Genomic DNA, 20,495 nt, shown 5'->3' with positions numbered 1-20,495 from the left:
GTCTCCACCTGACCCGAACGTTCGTTTAGTTTCTTAAGATTAGCAAAGTGTAGCAACGCTCGGCCCTTCCTCTCCCTCCCCTGAGCCCTGCGAGATGCCAGAGAGATAACCAACAACGGCTCTCTCCTTGGGAGACCTCTTAAATGAAAGAGGAAGTCGTCTTGAAATAACACAGGCACTTCCCTTTTCACTGAGACTTCTGCAGACTTTGAAGTGTGCAGCACGGACCCTGCGAAGGTACCAGCAGGATGTTCTAGGTTGCACGGCTGCCCTCCTGCACACGGAGATGGCTTGTCAAGGGCAGTGCCCTGCTGCCGTTGTTCGGGATGGGACCTCAGGACTGGCAGAGTGCCCCAGCGGCTGTTCTAAAAGAAGTAGGTAGCATTCTTCTTCCATAGAGCAGGCTGCTGCTGACTGCACAGCTCTGCTTGCACTGAAATGCTAGTCTTGTCAGATTCCTGTCGCTTTCTCAGGGCTTTCGGGGGGAGAGGCCGGGGGGGGGTCTGCAGTTTTAGATCAGTGCATCCTTCAACAGGTGGTTCTCTTCTCAGCTCCTTGGCTGGCAACTTTGACGGAAAGGGGACCCAAAAATGACATTGTCTTGCTAATGTGCTTATCACTTTGGGAGTGTTGCAGATTTTAGAATTTAGAAATCCATGGTGGGGTGTGTGGGTGGGTGTGAGAAAGGGAGAAAACTCTATCCCTGGTAGAAAAAGGCCTTGGAAATTGTCCTAACAAGATATACATGGTTTCCTTTTTCCAAGTGAATTTCATGCTGGGGCTAGGTGGGGGACTGCCAGCCCTGGAGAATGAAACTCCCTGCTTATCCACAGGACTGGAACATCACGGGCAGTAGCAGTGTGAGCTTCCCCCATGCTTCCCAGTCAGCATGCTTGAGCCATGACCTGGAGTGACCTCCCCTAGGGCCAGTGAAAGCCCATTCAGTGGGCTCTGCTATGACTGCCAACAAGAGGGCTAGCTGGTCAGTTTTGGGTTGCAGAGGTGCTGTGCTGCTCTGAGACCCCCCAGCTCATTGCACACACAGACCCCCCCAAGCAGCTGACAGATAGCGACCACCTGCAATTTCTTCCCACCCCAGCTGGAGTTTGATGAGCGAGTTCCAGTGAAATTATCCTCACCACAAAGTTTCTGGTATTTTCTCAATATCCCTTGTTTGTTTATACCCCACATAAAACTGACTCCAGTCCAAACCTGCACCTTGTGCTCTCAGCTAGTCGAAAGGATCATTTGCCTGTTTCACCACTAATGTGGGCCTCTCTCCCGCAACTCAGCCCACCAATTGTGTCTCCCCTTAATTTCAGTCTGTCAGGTCTTGGGAGTGTATTTCACTCTCTGATGTGTGCAGTGCCAAACACGTTGAGGCCCAGATCCCTGAGGGTCTGTGGACACTCCACAGCTAATAAATAATAATAACGATAAAGAGCTGGAAAGAAGAAAATCAGTGCAGTCCTTCCAGGACAGGAAACTGAAAAGGGGTGAGTTCAGTGTTCAAGAAAAACCAAAAAGAGAGCTAAGACATTGCAGCATTCAGCCTTTTTTCCTTCTGCCACACGTACTGTCCTCTCTCAGAGAACATTTTCTGACAGTCGAGGGCTCTGCGTATCGAGATGTTACCGTTTACATAAGCATACTATCATGCTATAATGTCCACTGTCATGGAAAGTTGGAGGTTCCCGGAAATTTGACCGTAAATCCTGAATCGGAATTTCTTGGGTGTGTTCACTCACCTCTAACATGTAATTATTACTGCAAGCTAATACTGAACAGGAAGGGGAGAGTGTACCATTTGCAATTATGGCTGTGAAATGGTACCTTCCAATCTCCATGCAGCTTGAAGAGTAGGACCTTAAATCTGTGAAATGTTGCTTTTCCCCCAAGACATCCCTTAAAGAAAATCACTGAGTGTGTTGTGCATCCTTGTATGGAGAGTCCCTGCAATCAGCCTGTTGCAGAGCTCTTCTCATCCCAGGAATATGCCTGCATTTTCCAGACAAAGATTTCCCCATTTCTGGATCATTCAGGATTGCTTTGCAGAACTGGGCACCAGTTGCCCTGACTTCCCCCTCAGGTGGAAGGGCTTTGCCTGGCTGTTTTTATGAGTAAATTTGGCATTGGAGTTGGGAATTACTTTATTTTTTCCCTCTGATTGTTTTTCTGAAGCTGACTCTGGGAATGGAAGTAGTGATGCTAAATTTAAAGAGCCGATGCTTCCTGCAAATTAGTTTCTTCCCCTGGAAGTAATTGAAGGTGACGTGATAGAGGAATTCTCCAAAGAGTCGTTAGTGTCCAGGAATTAGCCTGCATTTCCCACTCCAGATTTAGCAAAAGGCTTTCGAGTCTGTTGGACCCGCTAACGGGAGCTGAGTGAATGCTGCGAATACGTTTCTTAGGATGCTTCAATGAATTGGCTTCCTCTGTGTTTGGTTCCCTCTTGTATTTGCTTTCTGCAAATCTGAGTCTCCTGGCAGGGATGATTTTCCCAAGGGCAGTGAACGTGGTGCAGACACCACAGACTGCTGCTGGAAAGCGAAGTCTGAGCCCCTACACCCCTAGGAGTGGTGCCAAGTGTGAGCAGCTGGTTGCACATCAGAACCAGCCGAAACCACAAGTTATGCCAGGTTTGAGGTGAAACCGTAAATCAGCCCAGACTTGTTCCAAGCTGGGCCCTGGCTCTATTCCCCTCTCTTTAGAGTCTCCTGCACCTTAGTGAACTGTTCAGTGAGCCTAGGTTGAGATTTGAATCTGTAAAATGAAACCTGGACCTAGCTACATTGTATGTGGTTTCGGGGTTTCATAACGAAAGTTTTGCTCAGTTTTAACTGTGACTTCAGACTCACACAGCAAAGCACCTAAACCAGCTCATGCAGCACCACACCGATGGGTCTCTGCACCCTCCTTTTCCTGACCTATTGTTCAGTGTCTTGGAGTTTTTAAGTCACCGTCTCCCTGCTGCATCCTAATGGGCCACGTCCTGGAAATTTGCACACTGTGTTTATCCCTGGCTGTGCTTTTGATTCTGGGGACGGTTAGCAGCAGGCATACCTCAGAGCAGTCCTTGGGCTGCTATAATTTATTGCATGGAGAGCAAAGCTGCACACACTGGCCCCAGGACTGGAGAATGTAATGTATGCTTTAGACCAGGGGCTCTCAACCTTTTCAGACTACTGCGCCCCTTTCAGGAGTCTGATTTGTCTTGTGTAACCCCCCCAAGTTTCACCTGACTTGAAAACGACTTGCTTACAAAATCAGACATAAAATACAAACGTGTCACAGCACACTGCTACTGAAAAATTGCTGCCTTTCTCCTTTTTATCATATAATTATAAAATAAATCAATTGGAATATAAATATTGTACTTACATTTCAGTCCATAGTATATAGAGCATTGTAAACCAGTCGTTGTCTGTATGAAATTGTAGTTTGTACTGACTTTGCTTTTTATGTAACCTGTTGTATAACTAGGCAAATATCTGGATGAGTTGATGCAACCCCTGGAAGACCCCTGGGTACTCCCAGGGATACACATATCCCTAGTTGAGAACCACTGCACTTTATGCCACTTCTATACACCTCTCCCCCTCCCCCTCCCATGTTGCATACAGTTTGGGCAGACCCCAGGATCTGGCCCTAAATCAGGAGTAACTGCACTGGAGTGTAAAACCGGCATGAGAGGAGAATCTGCCCAGTGAGTGGGGAATGCTGATGTTGTATTTTATCTACCCTTTGCACAGGTGTAACTGATGACACAAGGGGCAGTGTAGAGAATCAGGCCCCTATTGCTTGCAGTTGACAGAGTCCCATGCACACAGGACAGCGTCACAAGGGCTTTAAAGCAGCAGCATGGGGTAGCTAAAGTCTAGGAAAGAAAGAGAGGCCATGGCAGCACGTCTCAGAGCTCAGATCAGCTGACCCGGTGGGGCTAAAAGTAGCAGTGTAGACATTTGGACTCGGACTGGAGTCTGGCTCTCAAATCCGGTGCGGGGGGTGGATCTGCCTTTCCGCAACTGCTTTACTTTCTAGTAAACAAAGGTTCCTGAACTCACATTTGATAGCTTCTGCTCCTGCAGCTTTCACTGGAGCTAAAAGGAAACTCCAGCTGGGCAACCACCAAGTGAGAGCTGTAACGTTAGACTAAGCGTGTCATGTGTTACTTTCAGAACTGATCTCACTCTGAAGTGGCTGTGGGAGAGCAGGGGGCAGCAGTGTAATGCGAGGGGGTGGATCCGCTCCAAGGCACAGCTGTCATATTGTGGCGAGACAGCATGAACACACGTTGCTCATGCATGTTGCCTTAGGCTGCAGGCTCACCGCCTCACCAGGCAGGATGGCTCGGGATCGATCACCCGTGACGGTATTTGTCCGATCATTCTTCACATTGGTAGTGGGATAGGACTTTGATTTCTGAACTGTGATTGGTGCTTTTGGACTGGAGCTGTAATTGACGGGGAGGAAGTGGTGGAGCGGGGTGTTTTTCACACTCTGTTCCCAATTAAATTTCCCTTGCAAATGTAGCCACTTGTGTTGATAATCAAGATAAGTGGTAACAGGAAAATACCAACTGTACTTGGCCTACTGAATTTGTGTAACTAAATACAATGTACTTGGCTTGAGTGGGTGGCTTTGGAGCTGGACTATATATAACTCTCCTAAAACATGTGTGTGCATTTCACTGGCAGTGCCTGACCCAACGTGGTGAGTTCTACACTTTGATTAATAGAGGGGGGACGGTTTAGGAGAGAGAATATTTTAGGTTTTTGGCACTTGACTGCTCCCTGCACTCTCCAATCTGTGTAGTGTTTGACTCATAATTTGACTCTCAATGCTGTGAAAACCTCTTCTCATCACTTGTCTGTGTCACAAACTAGACGAGCGGAGCCGTCGGTGACAGGACAGCTGCTTGAGCTCAAGGGCGAGACTGTAAAGTCCAGCACTTTGAAAGAAAGCCCCAAATTCACTGCTGGCACACTGATTGCTGTGCCGAGTCAGGACAGTCAGACGTCCCGGGGACTCGGGGGGTAATCACAGCAGTGCTGCATCTGTGCAGCAGTCCAGGGGATGAAATCCTCGCTAGATAGAAGCCAGGAGAGTTTTGCCATTGACTTCTACTGAAGCAAGATTGAACCCCTGGTGTTTCATATTGTGTGTGCAGGTTTCTCTAAAGTCAGCGTGTGCACAAACAGACTTTTCTGGCAGCTCCTTCTGCCTTGGTAGCACTTATTAGATTTACAGGACCTTCTGTGTAAATTCATTTGGAAACAAACGAAGGGGCCATGCCTTTTCCTGAGTCGTATAAATGGGAAAAGGCTCTTGTGCCTTTTCTTTCACTATTGCAGCACTATATCATTCAAAGGTACAGAGAAGAGCAATTCAAAGGATTAGGGGTGTGGAACAGCTTCCATATGAGGAGAGATTAAAAACACTGGGACTGTTCAGTTTGGAAAAGAGACGACTAAGGGGGGTGTGATAGAAGTCTAGAAATTCTTGACTGGTGTGGAGAAAGTGAATAAGGAAACGTTATTTACTCCTTCACATAACACAAGAACCAGGGGTCACCCAATGAAATTAATAGGCAGCAGGTTTAAACAAACAAAAGGAAATATTTCTTCGCACAGCGAACAGTCAACCTGTGGAAGGAACTCTTTGCTAGGGGATGTTGTGAAGGCCAAAACTATCACAGAATTCAAAAAAGAACTAGATAAGTTCCTGGAGGACAGGTCCATCAATGGCTATTAGCCAGGATGGGCAGGGATACAACCCCACGCTGTAGGTGTCCCTAGCCATTGTTTGCCAGAAGCTGGGAGTGGACGACCGGGGATGGATCACTTGATGATTGCCTGTTCTGTTCATTGCCTCTGAAGCACCTGGCACTGGCCACTGTCAGACGACAGGATGCTGGGCTAGATGGACCATTGGTCTGACCCAGTGTGGTCGTTCTTATGTTATTTTGTTCACTCTTACTGTGACATGCAGTTGGGGTTGGTCCTGCTTGCAGCAGGGGGGTAGACTAGATACCTCCTGAGGTCCCTTCCAACCCTGATCTTCTATGATTCTATGGCCCAATCCTCTTCCTTCTCTCTGAGCATTATCCTGACCGATTGTCCCTGGCTTGAAGAACAGGGAGGAAGGCTCCTACTCACCACTGACAAGTTGTCTCTATGGAGAGTGCATAATTTCTTTATACAGAGCCAAACTTTAAGGAAGCTGTGCTCTAGGTCCAGAGGCATCTTGCTCTGCCTTTTGTTAATGCACTAGTTTTGAAATCTTAGAAATGTAGGGCTGGAAGGGACCTTGAGAAGTAATCAAGTCCAGGCCCCTGCACTGAGTGCGGACCAAAGAAACCTAGTCCATCCCTGACAGGTTGTCTGTCCAACCTGCTTGTAAAACCCCTGCTGGTGTGGATTCCACAACCTCCTTGGGAAGACTTGTGTAGGACCAGCAAACCCCATGCTCTGATTGCTTTGATCTTCCTGTAACAGTGGTAGTGGCTTGGACTCAATCCTGCAAATTGCTGAGTGCCTCCTGCAGGGTGCTGTGCTTCTGCAAAACTCCACTGGGAGAGGAATAAGCTCCACAACTCCCAGGGTAACAGCAACCCAAACACAATTCTTCAGCCCCATATCAACAGGTGTGGCTGGTTTGGAGTGAGAGGTGTCCTGATACACAGGAGGGCTGGTAAGGGCTGGTCATCGTCAGTTTCAGGCACCAGCTATCTGATGAGGGTCAGCATTGTGAAGGGAAATAGCCTTGGCACATGGTAGAGGATCCATGTCCTTTGCTTCCATTGGCTACTGTTACAGGCATCTTTTGCAGTGGCTGATAAGTTATTGTTATTTGATGTACCGGGCTGTGGAGACAGGAAATCAGTTTCTGAACCACAGGGTCTCAGGGAAGCACATGCCTGGGTAAACGCTAGCGAATCTCTTTTTCTGATGTTGCTAAGTGCTCTGTGAATTTGCAGGGGGTCTTTAACGTTCACTGGCAAAACACCAGCAGTCTTTTTTAAGTACGTCTCTCTAATGGCTAGGACTGTCTAGGCTACAGCTCTTCTAGGAGGACTGGGACGGATTAAAGCAGTGGTTCCCAACCTGTGGCCTGTGGGCCAAAAATGGCCAGCAGGGTCTTTCAGAGCAGCCTGTGGCTCTCCTCCCGCTGGCTGCAGAAGGGAGCCACTGCCTAAGTACCCACACGGAGCGCGTTGCTGCTGCAGGCTCCTTGCTGCAGCTAAGGGGACCGGAGATCAGCACTCCTCTGCCCCTGGCTGTAGCAGGGAGCTCGGCAAAGCGCTCTGCCTGGGTCCAGAGGTGCTGGGGTCCCTGCTGGAGTCAGAGGGAGGGGAGCACAGATCTCCCGTCTCCCTGGCTGCAGCAGGGAGCCACTGCCTTAGTGCCCAGACGGAGCGCACAGTTTCCCTGCTGCAGCCAGGGGGATGGGAGATCCTCTTTGCTGAACTCCTTCCCTCTGGCTGCAGCAGGGGCAGAGGAGGGCTGCTGGTGGAGACTGGCGGCCCTTCAGGGTTGTAAAAATTATATTTGTGGCCTTCAAGCCAAAAAGGTTGGGAACCACTGGATTAAGGAAAGGAAAACTGTTAGAAATAACCAAACAGGGTGTCCCGGGGTTGGATTGGGGAGATGGAACCTTTATTGCCTGCTTGTTCCACCTCCACGCCGCGAGTGAACAACGAGGGGGTTACATTACAATTCTTTTATCCATAACAGTCTGTAAATGTGTACATTTCCAGCAACTCCTCATAGACCTTTATTTGGTTACATTGACCCTTATAAAATGAATATTAACAACTACATAATGAATATAATTATACCTGCCCCTGTTTGTTGTGTACAGGATTACCATACAGAGGGCAGGCACATCACCTTAATACCTATACATTTTACACTAACATTCTTTGAAGTAAAGGCATGCCAGGAGAAGAAGGAAGATAATGCTTTCTTCCCACCAAAGGCCTTGCACAGAAATAGTGATAGACTCATCCCCTGTGCAGCTGGCCAGGAAGGGAGGAGAAGAAGAGAGATAACAGACTCTAACTAAAATTCACACCAATTAACAGAAACAAAGTCTGCCCTTGCCTTGACCCCATTCCCTGTAATTTAGGGCTGGCCACTTGTCCAGCGTTTAACTCTTTACTCTCCTACAAAAATGTAGGTAAAAGAGCAGGCAACCCTTCCGTAGACTATATGTGTTAAGAGCTTATACGTGTTAAGAGCTGGTGTAAAGAGCTGCATATGCTAGAAGCTATTTGCAGCTCACAACAACAAATGCATTGGTCCTACAAAACCTACGAACAATGCTGCACATACATGAGAGCCACTGCTGGGACCTTGTCTGTTATCTAACCAGTTACACACAATCATAGGAACGTGGGGCTGGAAGGGACCTCAAGGGGTCAAGTCCACCCCTGCACTACGGCAGGACCAAGTAAACCTAGACCATCCCTGACAGGGGTTTGTCCAACCTGTTCTTAAAAACCTCCAATGATGGGGAGTCCACAGCCTCCTTTGAGAGCCTATTCCAGAGCGTAACTCACCTTAGCGTTAACAGCTTTTTAGTATCTAATCTAATTCTCCCTTTCTGCAGATTAAGCCCATTACTTCTTCTCCTTCCTTCAGTAGGCATGGAGAACAGTCAATCACCATCCTCTTTAGAACAGCCCTTAGCATATTTGAAGACTGTGATCAGGTTCCTCCTTCAATCGTCTTTTCTCAACACCGAATGTGCCCAGTTGTTTTAACCTTCCCTCACAGGTCGGGTTTTCTAAACCTTTTATCTTTTTTTTTTCTTTTGTTCTCCTCTGGGCTCTCCCCAATTCATCTACATCTTTCCTAGAGTGTGTGCCCAGAATTGGACACAGGACTCCATTGCTGGGGCCTCACCAGGGCCGAGCAGAGTAAGACAATTACTTCAGTGTCTTACATCAGGCACTCCTGTTAATACACCCCAGAATGAGATTAGTCTTTTTCACAGCTGCATCACATTGCTGACTCATGTTCTATACAGACGTCTCTTTTATGGCGCACTGTCGTAACAAATCCCTTTGGACCACGACTGGACAAAGCACTGGTGAACATATTGCGAGGATCTACGATCTACCACTATTATTTATTTGTACTGCAGTAGCACCTAGGGGCTCCTGTCATGGACCAGGACCCCACTGTGCTAGGTGCTGTACAAAAAAAAGAACAAAAGGATGGCCTCTGCCCCAAAGATCTTGAGCTAGTGAATGTACTGGTTAGGGGATGAACTAGATGAGAGAGTCTCAAACTGTGATCTGTCAAAAACTGTCTAGTCACATGGGCCTTAACTCTCCTAGTGCCCAGCTGGTAAACTGCATTAAAAGAAGTAAAACAGCATTAAACCTAAACTCCTGCTCTCACATTCCCATGTCAGTAATCAGGATGTCGTGTGATTCTAAAGTGGCGGGGGGGACACATCTCTATTCATGGTCCAGACTATGAAACAGTGTGAGAGCCCCTGCACTAGAGGCTACTGCTGTAACTCAGAGTAACTGAATGGAGCACGAGTGAACGGATTGCATGCCTGTTTGCGAACGCTATAGGGAGTTCCCACAAGGACAGGGAGGGCGGGGGAAGAGGAACTTGAGATGGTGGAACTGTTACATGTAGGATTCCGGCCCTTGCGTTTACTCTCATAAAAAATCCGGTTGAATCCTGCTAGCAGCTTGCTCGCTTCACTCAAAACACAGCAGTAATCCATAATCCAACAGCTCTTTTCCATTTCTAATGTCTCTGTCTCTCGTCAACTGCCCCACGCTCTCGGGATGGGTAGCAGATTAGCCATCCGTAACGACAGCTTAGCAGCTATTGGCTTAACCTGAATCGTTGCAGCTCAGCTTACAAAAAGTTCCAGTTCCCGAAAGCTGAAAGGTAGCTAATTTAGACCCTTTCTGATGAGTTTAGCCATACGGAGTTTTGTAGGATTTAATGCTGCTTAAAGTATGAAATTTCTCACCTTATAGATTCCTGGATTCCAAGGCCAGAAGGGACCATTGTGATCATCTAGTCTGACCTCCTGGATAACCCAGGCCATTTAACATCCCCAAGATATTTCCCAGTCCATATTTTTTAGAAAAACGTCCAAACTTAATTTAAATATGTTCAGTGATAGAGAATCCACAGCCACTCTTGGTAAATTATTCCAATGGTTAATTACTCTCACTGTTAAAAATGTACACTTTATTTCCAGTCTGAATTTGTCTAGTTTCAACTTCCAGCTATTGGACTGTGTTAAACCTTTCTCTGCTAGATTGAAAAGCCCATTATCAAATATTTGTTCCCCATGTAGATTGTAATAAAGTCACCCCATAGCCTTCTCTTTGCTAAACTAAACTAACTGAACTCCTTGGGTCTATCCCTAGAAGGCAGGTTTTCTAATCCTTTAATCATTCTCATGGCTCTTCTCTGAACCGTCTCCTATTTATCAACATCCTTCTTCAGCTGTGGGCACCAGAACTGGACACAGTATTCCAGCAGCAGTTGCACCACTGCCAAGTACAGAGGTAAAAGACCCTCTGTACTCCAATTTGAGATTTCCCAGTTTATGCATCCCAGGATCACATTTGCTCTTTTGGCCACAGCATAACACTGGGAGCTCGTGTTCAGCTGAATATCCACTATGACGCCTCAATCTTTTTCAGAATCCCTGCTTCTGAGGCCAGAGTCCCTCATCTTTTAAGCGTGGCCTCCATTCTTTGTTCCTAGATGCGCACATTTACATTTAGCTAAATTAAAATGCATATTGTTTGCTTGCACCCAGCTTACCAAATGATCTAGATTGCTCTGAATCAGTGACGTGCCCTCTTCATTGTTTACCACTCCTCCAATTTTTGTGTCATCTGCAGCCTTTATCAGTGATGACATTATGATTTCTTCTAGGTCATTGATGCAAACATTAAATAGAATAAGTTACCATTTTGAAACCTATTACTTAGCCAGTTTTTAATACATTTAATGTGTGCCATGTTAATTTTATATAATTTAGTTTTTTTAACCAAAATGTCATGAGGTACCCAGTCAAACACCTTACAGGAGTCTAAATACATTACATCAAACTGTTACTTTTATCAGTCAAACTTTTAATCGCATCAAAAAAAGATATCAAATTAGTTTGACAGGATCTATTTTCCATAAACCCATGCTGATTTGCATTAATTGTATTACCTTCTGAGCTGCCAAACAGACCCATATATATGTCTGAAATTGCTGGGAAAGATGGATTTCAGTTTTCCAAAATAGAATTTTTTTTTCAGTGAAAATCCGCATGTTTACTGAAAAATTGAAGAAAAAAAATGTTTTCACCAAGGTTTCCGGCAGCCCTTTCCCCAAAAACCTGGCATTTTGTCAAGCAGTTCTCGACTGGACAACGTACTTGCCTAGCTGATGAGTCCCAGAAGGTTGTACTCCTAGCAGGAAAGGGAACTCCAATGTAATGGAGAAGAAAATCTCATGCCCATTTGTATCACAGAGGAGAACAGCCTGTAAAAACCCAAAGATAGCGACAACATTTAAAAATATGGCTCCCATTGGATGAATGAAAAAGGATTTGCTAATCAAAGCAGGGTGTGAGTGACAGGCTAGCTCGGTGCCTGGGAAAGTCTCTCACTGGTGGGAATGAGGATGTCCTGTTATTTTGGGGCAACAGTGCTGCCTCTGCTGTTGTGTCTCACGTTTTCCCCATCAACTCAGCAGTCATTTTTCCCGTAAGTCATGTGCTCTCACTGGGGTCCACGGGCCCTTCCTGCTCTTGGACGGAAGGGTTGTGGTCACCGACGAGCAGTGAATTTAGAGCTCCCTGACAGAAAAACCAGAAGCGAAAGCCTTTCAGGCTCTGCAAGGCTTTTCACTTAGCTGCTGCTGCAAATGCTAGGGGCTCTTCAGCATGTCCCATCCCTCCTCTGCCTGATCTCTGGACTAACATGGACTGTGGCCCGCACACCACGCATTGCTGAGGTCTGCCTCAGCCGCCAGCTCCTGTTCCTCTTTATTTTCCCTGCGATGTGCATGCTGGGGGCGCTGTGCTCTGGAGAGAGCTTTGTACCTAGAAGCCAGAAGAATCCAAGGGCAGGTAATGGCAGTCTGAAGTGGAGGGGGACGTGACAGAGGAGAGGGAGATTTTACCCTCGAAATGTGGGGCAGTGGCTACTTTTGGCAGAATGTGGGCACTCCTATAAGTGGACTGGAGTGCGGCAGCCCCTAGGGACAGCTTGGATTCACCTCCAGAACTGAGAGACCCCTTTCGCCCCCAAATCCCCATTGGTGGAGTCACTTGGTGGGAAGGAGTACATGGGTCCTGCTGCATTCCCCTGCTCGCTTCTTGGCTTCTGCTTGTGATGGCGCAGTGCTCTGTCAGCAGCTACGCCTCCTTGGTTGGCATATTACCCTGTCGTGAACTCTTCTGCTGCTTCTCTTTTCTTCTGGCTCTGGAGGACGAGCAGGGCCTTCCCTGCTTTCGATCCTCCCAGGAGAGCACGTGGCGTTCCGTGTTCAGAGACAGTGTGAGACAGTTCTAGGGGCCTGGTACAGGAGACCCACTCATGTTCCTTTGGTCACACTCTAGAGATGTTGCCCCTGTCTGCAGACACACACTCAGCCGTGCGCTGCTGTGTGTGTGGCGGGGGCCTTGGTATAGAGAGTTTACAAACAAATGGAAATAGATCACAGCATGAAACAAAGAGCTATACCAGCAACAGCATCCATGACAAAAGTTTTTCAGTTGTTTCATGAGAAATGCCTGTTCTGGAAGGATTGGTAACTCACACAGGACTGGAGCCTGGCATCTGTTAGGGAAACAGGATCTTCACTGGCTAGACTATTACTAATAAAGAAGAAATCGTACTGGCAAAATGGTTCAGGAGGGGGAAAAAAAGGGAAAAAGAGCCAAGCTTGAGGAATAATTCTTAAAAGCACCATCTCAAATGAACTCAGACTCCAGGGCAATAAATAAGGTCATAGACCAAGAGGACGGAGACTCTGAGACATGCCAAATGTGCTATATGAATACTACTGTCAACCGCAGAGACAGAGAAATCTGGAGAGTTACGGGATCCAAAGATGAATGACATCAGTTGTGTCTAATGCTAATTTCCAGAAGCAGACCAGGGTGCGCTATTCGGAATTAATAGCTTTGAGTATTTCAGTGTCTTTCTCAGCAGTGCTGTATACAGAGGTAAAATCATCACCACCCTCCTCCTAGAACCCAGCATCACATTGGTGCTCATGCTGTTGTCTATTATGACCTTTCCACAGTCACTGCTGTCCAGGATACAGCCCCCTTCTGTGGGCATGGCCTGCAGTCCCTGTTCCTACTGGCATAACTCTGCATTTGGCTGTATTAAAAAGGCAGTTGGTTTCAAAGGGCCCAGCTTCCTAAGCAATCCAGTTTGTTCTGTATGACTGACCTGGCTGCATCGTTATTTCCTGCTCTGCCAATCAATCTTCATTTCTATGTGCTGCTGCCTCGCTGACAATTGGTCCCCTGCTGCCATGTGCTATTCCATGTCCACCACAATGCCCACGTGCGCGTCCGCTTTGCTGGGAGACCAGTTCCCGTCGTAGGGGTGACTATGAGTGAAACTGGAGGGTGGGCTCAGAATGATCCGAAACCGGCCATTACATTCCCTCTCTAGTGTGTGAGGCATCTGCCCCATCCCTTGCCTGTCCTGCCTGGGGTCTGAGAGGGATTTACCCTGATTCCAAATCCCAGGGCAGGCACCCTACATAATGCTGCACCTCTGGATGGGTCAGTAGCAGCAGGGATGGAAGGAGGGATCTCTGGATCTGAAACCAGGAGCTTTAGATGTGGCCCAGTCACCGCTAGAGGGGGACATGATGCCATACAGAGTGGGTGACGCACACAGGTGCTCCATCTCACCACCTCATCGCTGCTCTCTGGCTGCTCGAGGTCTCCTCCAGTAGAGGCCAAAGTAAAAATCCTTCTCTGTTGGGCTGATCTGATCTGATTGACGGGCTCCTCATCCTATCAGGAAGCAGCCACTCTGCCCCACCTTAGGGAGCTCAGCTGCAGCACATGGGGACAGTGGGACATTGGGCCTTTCTGTCCACACCAGCTGCAGCGGGGAGGCCATCGCCCGGTGCTGCTGAGACCAGAGGCTGAGTCAGCACCCTCCCGAGAGCGGATGGAGGCAGAGGTGCTCTCCCAGCAGAAGGGCAAGGAAGGCAGGGGCAGGGTCCACCCCCACTGACTTCTCTGGCCCCCACCTCAGATCCCATCTGTCCCCAGCCAGGTGTGATGGTTTATTTTCAATTAGAGGCTGATATCTGAGTAGCTGCCAGACCAAACTGCTTGGAAATTTCTCATTGGAAGTTTTCTGCCAAAACATGCCATTTTGACCAAGCCAAAAAATGTCAAGGAATCCTATTGGTTTGTATAAAATTTCACATGAGAAAAAGTTGGTTTTGAAACAGAAAGTTTTCAGAATTTTGCAAATATTTGGTTTTGTTCCGATTTGGAATGGAAACAAATTTCGAAATGTTGAAACGGAAATTCTGCTTTTCAGCCAGCTCTTCCAAGGGCACTAGTTCCAGCAACATCTCTGCTCTCTCTGTAGCGACCCTGTCCCAGCCCGTCCATTCATCTCACGCATCCCGAGTGGAGCCCTGCGCAGGACTATTTCTTTAATCCCGCTCCCGGCCCACCGGGCCAACACCCACTCCCACCGGCTCCAACATTGTTTCTTACATTTTTATCCCCCTCCCATCTGAAAAAACCTTAGATCTCACAAATCCAGCAAGAGAGACAGATTCCCCCATGCTACTAAAAATAAAAAAGATCAGTTAATATATTTTATAAGTATATAAACACATATAGGAAAGAGAAACGCAAACAAAATAATTAGCAATTTCCCAACTAGGCTACGCTTGTTAAACTGATGAGAGATTTAGAGTTTTCCCACAAATGACCTCAGGCTGGTTTTTTTGCCTACCCAATAGCAGCAAAGTACATTTTACTTGCTCCTGCTATTATGTCAGTGGTTCCTGCAAGGCTCTGAGCCCACGTGCTGTTTGCAAGGAGTGATTCTTCCCCCTTCATCTGGATTGGGACTAATAGGGCTGCTTTTATTTATTTGTTATTCATCCATTAACTCATAGATTACTTTATCCCACTTTTGTGTATGTGAGTATGCACTTGTCACTGTGTGCGAGTGTGCATGTATCCATGTCCATATGTGTGCATGTATGAATGTGTGTTTGTACATATGCATGCATGGTCAAATGCATATCATGTACATATGCACGTGTATACGTATGTGCATGTTCATATATGTGCATGTGTGTTTGCATGCAAGCATGCACATGGTGTGGTAACTCACACGACTGGAGCACTGTCATGGAAGGGTATAAACTGTTCAGGAAGGACAGGCAGGGGCGAAAGTGTGGAGGAGTTGCACTGTATGTAAGAGAGCACTATGATTGCTCAGAGCTCCAATACGAAACTGGAGAATAGCCTGTTGAGAGTCTCTGGGTTAAGTTTTTAGAGGCGAGAGCAACAAAGGTGATGTCGTGGTGGGTGTTGGTTATAGATGACTGGACCAGGGGGATGAGTTAGACGAGACTTTCTTCAGACAACTAATAGAAGTTTCCAGCTCACAGGCCCTGATTCTCCTGGGGGACTTCAACCACTCCAACATCTGCTGGGAGAGCAATACAGCAGAGCACAGACAATCCAGGAAGTTTTTGAAGAATGTTACGGACAACTTCCTGGTATAAGTGCTGGAGCAGTCAACAAGGGGCCGTGTTTCTCTTGACCTGCTGCTCACAAACAGGAAAGAATTGGAAGGGGAAGTAGCACTGGGTGGCAACCTGGGCAGCAGTGACCATGAGATGGTCGAGTTCAGGATCCTGACAAAAGGAAGAAAGGAGAGCAGCAGAATATGGAACCTGGACTTCAGAAAAACAGATGGGCAGGATCCCCTGGGAGGCTAATATGAGGGGGAAAGGAGTCCAGGAGATCTGGCTGTATTTTAAAGAAACCTTATTGAGGGCGCAGGAACAAACCATCCCAATGTGCAGAAAGAATAGCAAATATGGTAGCCGACCAGCTTGGCTTAACAGAGAAGTCTTTGGTGAGCTTAAACACAAAAAGGAAGCTTACAAGAAGTGGATGCTTGAACAGATGACTGGGGAGCAGTATAAAAATACTGCTGGAGCATTGCAGTTAGCAAGGAATGTAGAAGGTAACAAGAAGGATTTCTACAGGTATGTTAGCAACAAGAAGAAGGTCAAGGAAAGTGTGGACCCCTTACTAAACGGGGAGGCAACCGAGTGACACAGGACGTGATGTGGAAAAAGCTGAAGTACTCAATGCTCTTTTTGCCTTGGTCTTCACAAAGTCAACTCCCAGACTGGGCAGCACAGAATGGGGAGGAGGTGAGCAGCCCTCAGTGCTGAAGGCACAGGTCCAGGACTATTTAGAAAGATTGGACATACACAAGTCCATGGGCCCAGATGCAATGCACCTGAGGGTGCTGAGGGAGTTGACTGAGGTGATTTCAGAGCCATTGGCTATTATCTTTGAAAACTTGTGGCGATTGGGGGAGGTCCTGGATGATTGGAAAAAGGCAAATCTAGTGCCTGTCTTTAAAAAAAGAAAGAAGGAGAATCCAGAGAACTACAGACCGGTCAGCCTCACCTCAGTCCCTGGAAAAATCATGGTGCAGGTCCTAAAGGAATCCATTTTGAAGTACTTGGAGGAGAGGAAGATGATCAGGAACAGTCAGCATGGATTCACCAAGGCAAAGTCATGCCTGACAAACCTAATTGTCTTCTATGAAGAGGTGACTGGCTCTGTGGATGTGGGGAAAGCGGTGGATGTGATATACCTTGACTTTAGCAAAGCTTTTGATACAGTCGCCCACAGTATTCTTATCAGCAAGTTAAAGAAGTATGGGTTGGATGAATGGACTATAAGATAGACAGAAAGCTGGCTAGGTGATCGGACTCAACGGGTAGTGATCAATGGCTCGATGTCAAGTGGGCAGTTGTTATTAAGTGGAGTGCCCCAGGGGTCGGTGCTGGGGCCAGTTTTCTTCAACATCTTCATTAATGATCTGGAGGATGGAGTGGACTGCACCCTCAGCAAGTTTGCAGATGACACTAAGCTGAAGGAGCAGTAGATACGCTGGACGGTAGGAATAGGATACAGAGTGACTTAGACAAATTGGAGGATTTGGGTCAAAAGAAATCTGATGAGGTTCAACAAGGACAAGTGCAGAGTCCTGCACTTAGGACGGAAGAATCCCATGCACTGCTACAGACTGTGGACCGACTGGCTAGGCAGCAGTTCTGTAGAAAAGGACCTGGGGGTTACAGTGGACAAGAAGCTGGATATGAGTCAACATATGGATATGAGTGTGCCCTTGTGGCCAAGAAGGCTAATAGCATATTGGGCTGCATTAATAGGAGCATTGACAATGAATCAAGGGAAAGATTATTCCCTTTTATTTGGCAATGGTGAGGCCACAAGTGGAGTATTGTGTCCAGTTTTGAACCTTCCCCCTACAGAAAGGATGTGGAGAAATTGGAGAGAGTCCAGTGGAGGGCAACAAAAATGATGAGAGGGCTGGAGCACGAGACTTATGAGGAGAGGCTGAGGGAATTATGCTTGTTTAGTCTGCCGAAGTGAAGAGTGAGGGGGGGATTTGATAGCAGCCTTTAACTACCTGAAAGGGGGTTCCAGGGAGGATGGGGCTAGGCTGTTCTCAGTGGTGGCAGATGACAGAACTAGGAGCAATGGTCTCAAGTTGCAGTTGGGGAGGTCTAGGTTGGATATTAGGAAAAAATTTTCCAGTAGGAGGGTGGTGAAGCACTGGAATGGGTTACCTAGGGAGGTGCTGGAATCAACGACCTTAGGGTTTCAAGGCCTGGCTTGACAAAGCCCTGGCGGGGATGATTTAGCTGAGGTTGGTCCTGCTTTGAGAAGGGGTTGGACTAGATACCTCCTGAGGTCCCTTCCAACCCTCATCTTCTGTGATTCTATGTGCATGTAGGTGTGCATGCATGAGTGTGTGTGCTTCCTCACCCATGGTTTGCTAGTGGCTCTACTGGTAACTTTGCTCTTCTTGCTGTCTAATTAAACTCATTCAGAGGGGTGTGCAAACTGCACCCCTGTCCCTATCACTTGGGGAGTCTGCAGGACTGAGGCCTTGCTTTCTAAGGCTAAGCGCAGCAGCTCTGTGGGTTGGTTCTCTGCCTCCTGCCCTATTTCACCAACTAGACACCAGATCCTGAGCGGGTGTAAATCAACGCGGCTGTGTGGTGGTCAGTGGGGCTCAGCTCAGCCGAGGATCTGGCCCCACCTCTGTAATAACGAAGGATGGGTAAGCTGAGTGCTGACTTGGGTTCCACACACGTTTTGATGCTTTTCCAAAGAATATTTTCCTTTAAAAAGTGGGTCCACCCAAAAAGTGACGCTGGCCAAAGGGCATTAGGGGGTTTCAGGTGTCCTGGCTCTGTCAGTGTTTGTATCAAGTGACAGATTCAAAAGAAGTTTATGCCAATTGCCAGCCTGCAAACTCAGTCTCTAGCCTGGAAGTAAAGCAAAGCAAAACTCTCTTCTTCTTATGCATCAAGGCTGTCATAGAGCAAACAGGGCCCTTAGTTTCAGGGTAGCTCCTTTGCCCTGAAATCTGCCCTCAGTGATACCTGTGGTGCATATGCATTGCCCTCTTTGCATTGCACTGGCATAAGTGGTTGGCATAAACTTACTGAACTTAAACAGGTCTTGTTGCACAAGAAGAAACAGAATCCATCTTATTCTCCCAGATCTGGGTTAGTTCTGCAGAAGGAAAAAGTAGTAAAGTAGCACAGACTTCTTTAACTCACTGAAGTCAGTCCTATTCTACATAGATTTCTTTGTCGCATCTTATGCCACTCTCCTCACTGCCTTATCTGAGCACCTTCGTTTAGTGCGTTATGCAACGTGACTAACATCTGTATGCAGTGTAGTTGTAGCTGTGTCGGTCCCAGGATACTAGCGAGACAAGGTGAGTGAGGTCATATCTTTACTGGACCAGCTTCTGTTGGTGAGACACAAGCTTTTGAAGCACACAGAGCTTCTTCTTCAGGTCTGGGAAAGTTGCTCCCAGCATCAAAGCAAACTGCAAGGTGGAACAGACAGTTTAGTCTAAGTAGCTAGCACAGATTGTAAGGGGCCATTCAAGGTAGAGTGGCCCGCTTTGTGTCTCTAACCTTTCTAACTTAACATGCAGACAAAGTGGAGCTGTATTTCAAGTTAAATTTCCCTTGGAAAAATAATGTTTTAATGTAGAAGACACATGGATTGCTAACTAAATTTCAGCTTCTGCTGCTCAAAGACTAAAGATTCTTTTTCTTGCTTCTACAACAACTGGGGGAGTCCAAAGTTTGACATTAGTGCATCCTCTCAGAACGAAGGGGAATTCCTATGTGTAAAGCTTTTTGGAGCTCTTTTCTAAATCTAGAAGCCCATGGTTTGTGAGTGGGTTCTAAATTTGGCCAAACAAGGTCACCCACCCAAACTCTGTAGGTGAGACTTGAATATGGAAAACCACCAGCAACATTAGCAATAATTGCCATCCTTGATAGATACTGTTCATGAGCACCCCAAGGCCTGGAAAATCCTCTAGGGGGTGAAAGGAGGGTAGAGGTCAGTGGTGCAGCCCATCGTGTAGGAGTATGAAGAAGACCCGCCCACTCTGTACTTGTTCTGTGGATAACAAGAGCATTCCAGTCTCCTGGGCTGCTGGGCTGGCCCCTTTTCCAGCAGTAAATTCACTTTTAAAAACCAGAATCATCCAGAAAAGTGGTGTTGCTAGCTCTGGGGATTTTAGCACAAATCTTGCAATGCCAAGTGTTCTTCCTGAAGCCCCAGTTCCTAGAGTCATGCAACTATGGGAGAATCTCCACTTAAAAAGAAATAAAGGGAGTAAGTTTCTAGCCCTTGTGGATTCACAGAAAAGCCTGAAAATGTGACCCAAGTGATTTGGGAAGCGTAGGATCTTGTGATATTGGAAGCACCACCACTGCCCAGAGCCCACAGTCTCTACAGCCAGGCCATGTGCACCAAGTGCATAGAGACTGAGCCAGGTATTTAACAAGGGATGAGAACTTGTTCTCTGGGCAGGTTTTGTGAGTCTCTCCTGGCAGTGGGATGTCTACCCCTGCAGGGCAGTCCGGCGAGGCGAGAGAAGCGAGCGAGGAGATGTGGTCTTTGTGTGACCAGGGTGAGGTAGAACAGTTTGTACAGCTAGTTGGTTTCCCCCAAAAGGCTTCTGACTTTCCAGGAGTGGAGAGGAAGGAATGGTTTTAGGCCTCGAGTTGGCTTCCCTGGGATGGGCCCGAGGAAAGTTTGCTGATTTCTGGCCTGTGTTAGGTCTGTGTATTAGTGGGGAGGCAGAGAAGCAAAGCCAGTGCAAATTTAGCCTATGATCTGCACCTTTCTAGACA

This window comes from Emydura macquarii, unplaced genomic scaffold, assembly GCF_026122565.2.
Source record: "Emydura macquarii macquarii isolate MOO-44397 ecotype Brisbane River unplaced genomic scaffold, CSIRO-AGI_Emac_v2 contig_1230, whole genome shotgun sequence".
Lineage (NCBI taxonomy): Eukaryota > Metazoa > Chordata > Testudines > Chelidae > Emydura > Emydura macquarii.
The sequence above is the reverse complement of the archived record's forward strand: the minus strand, read 5'-3'. Positions refer to the sequence as shown.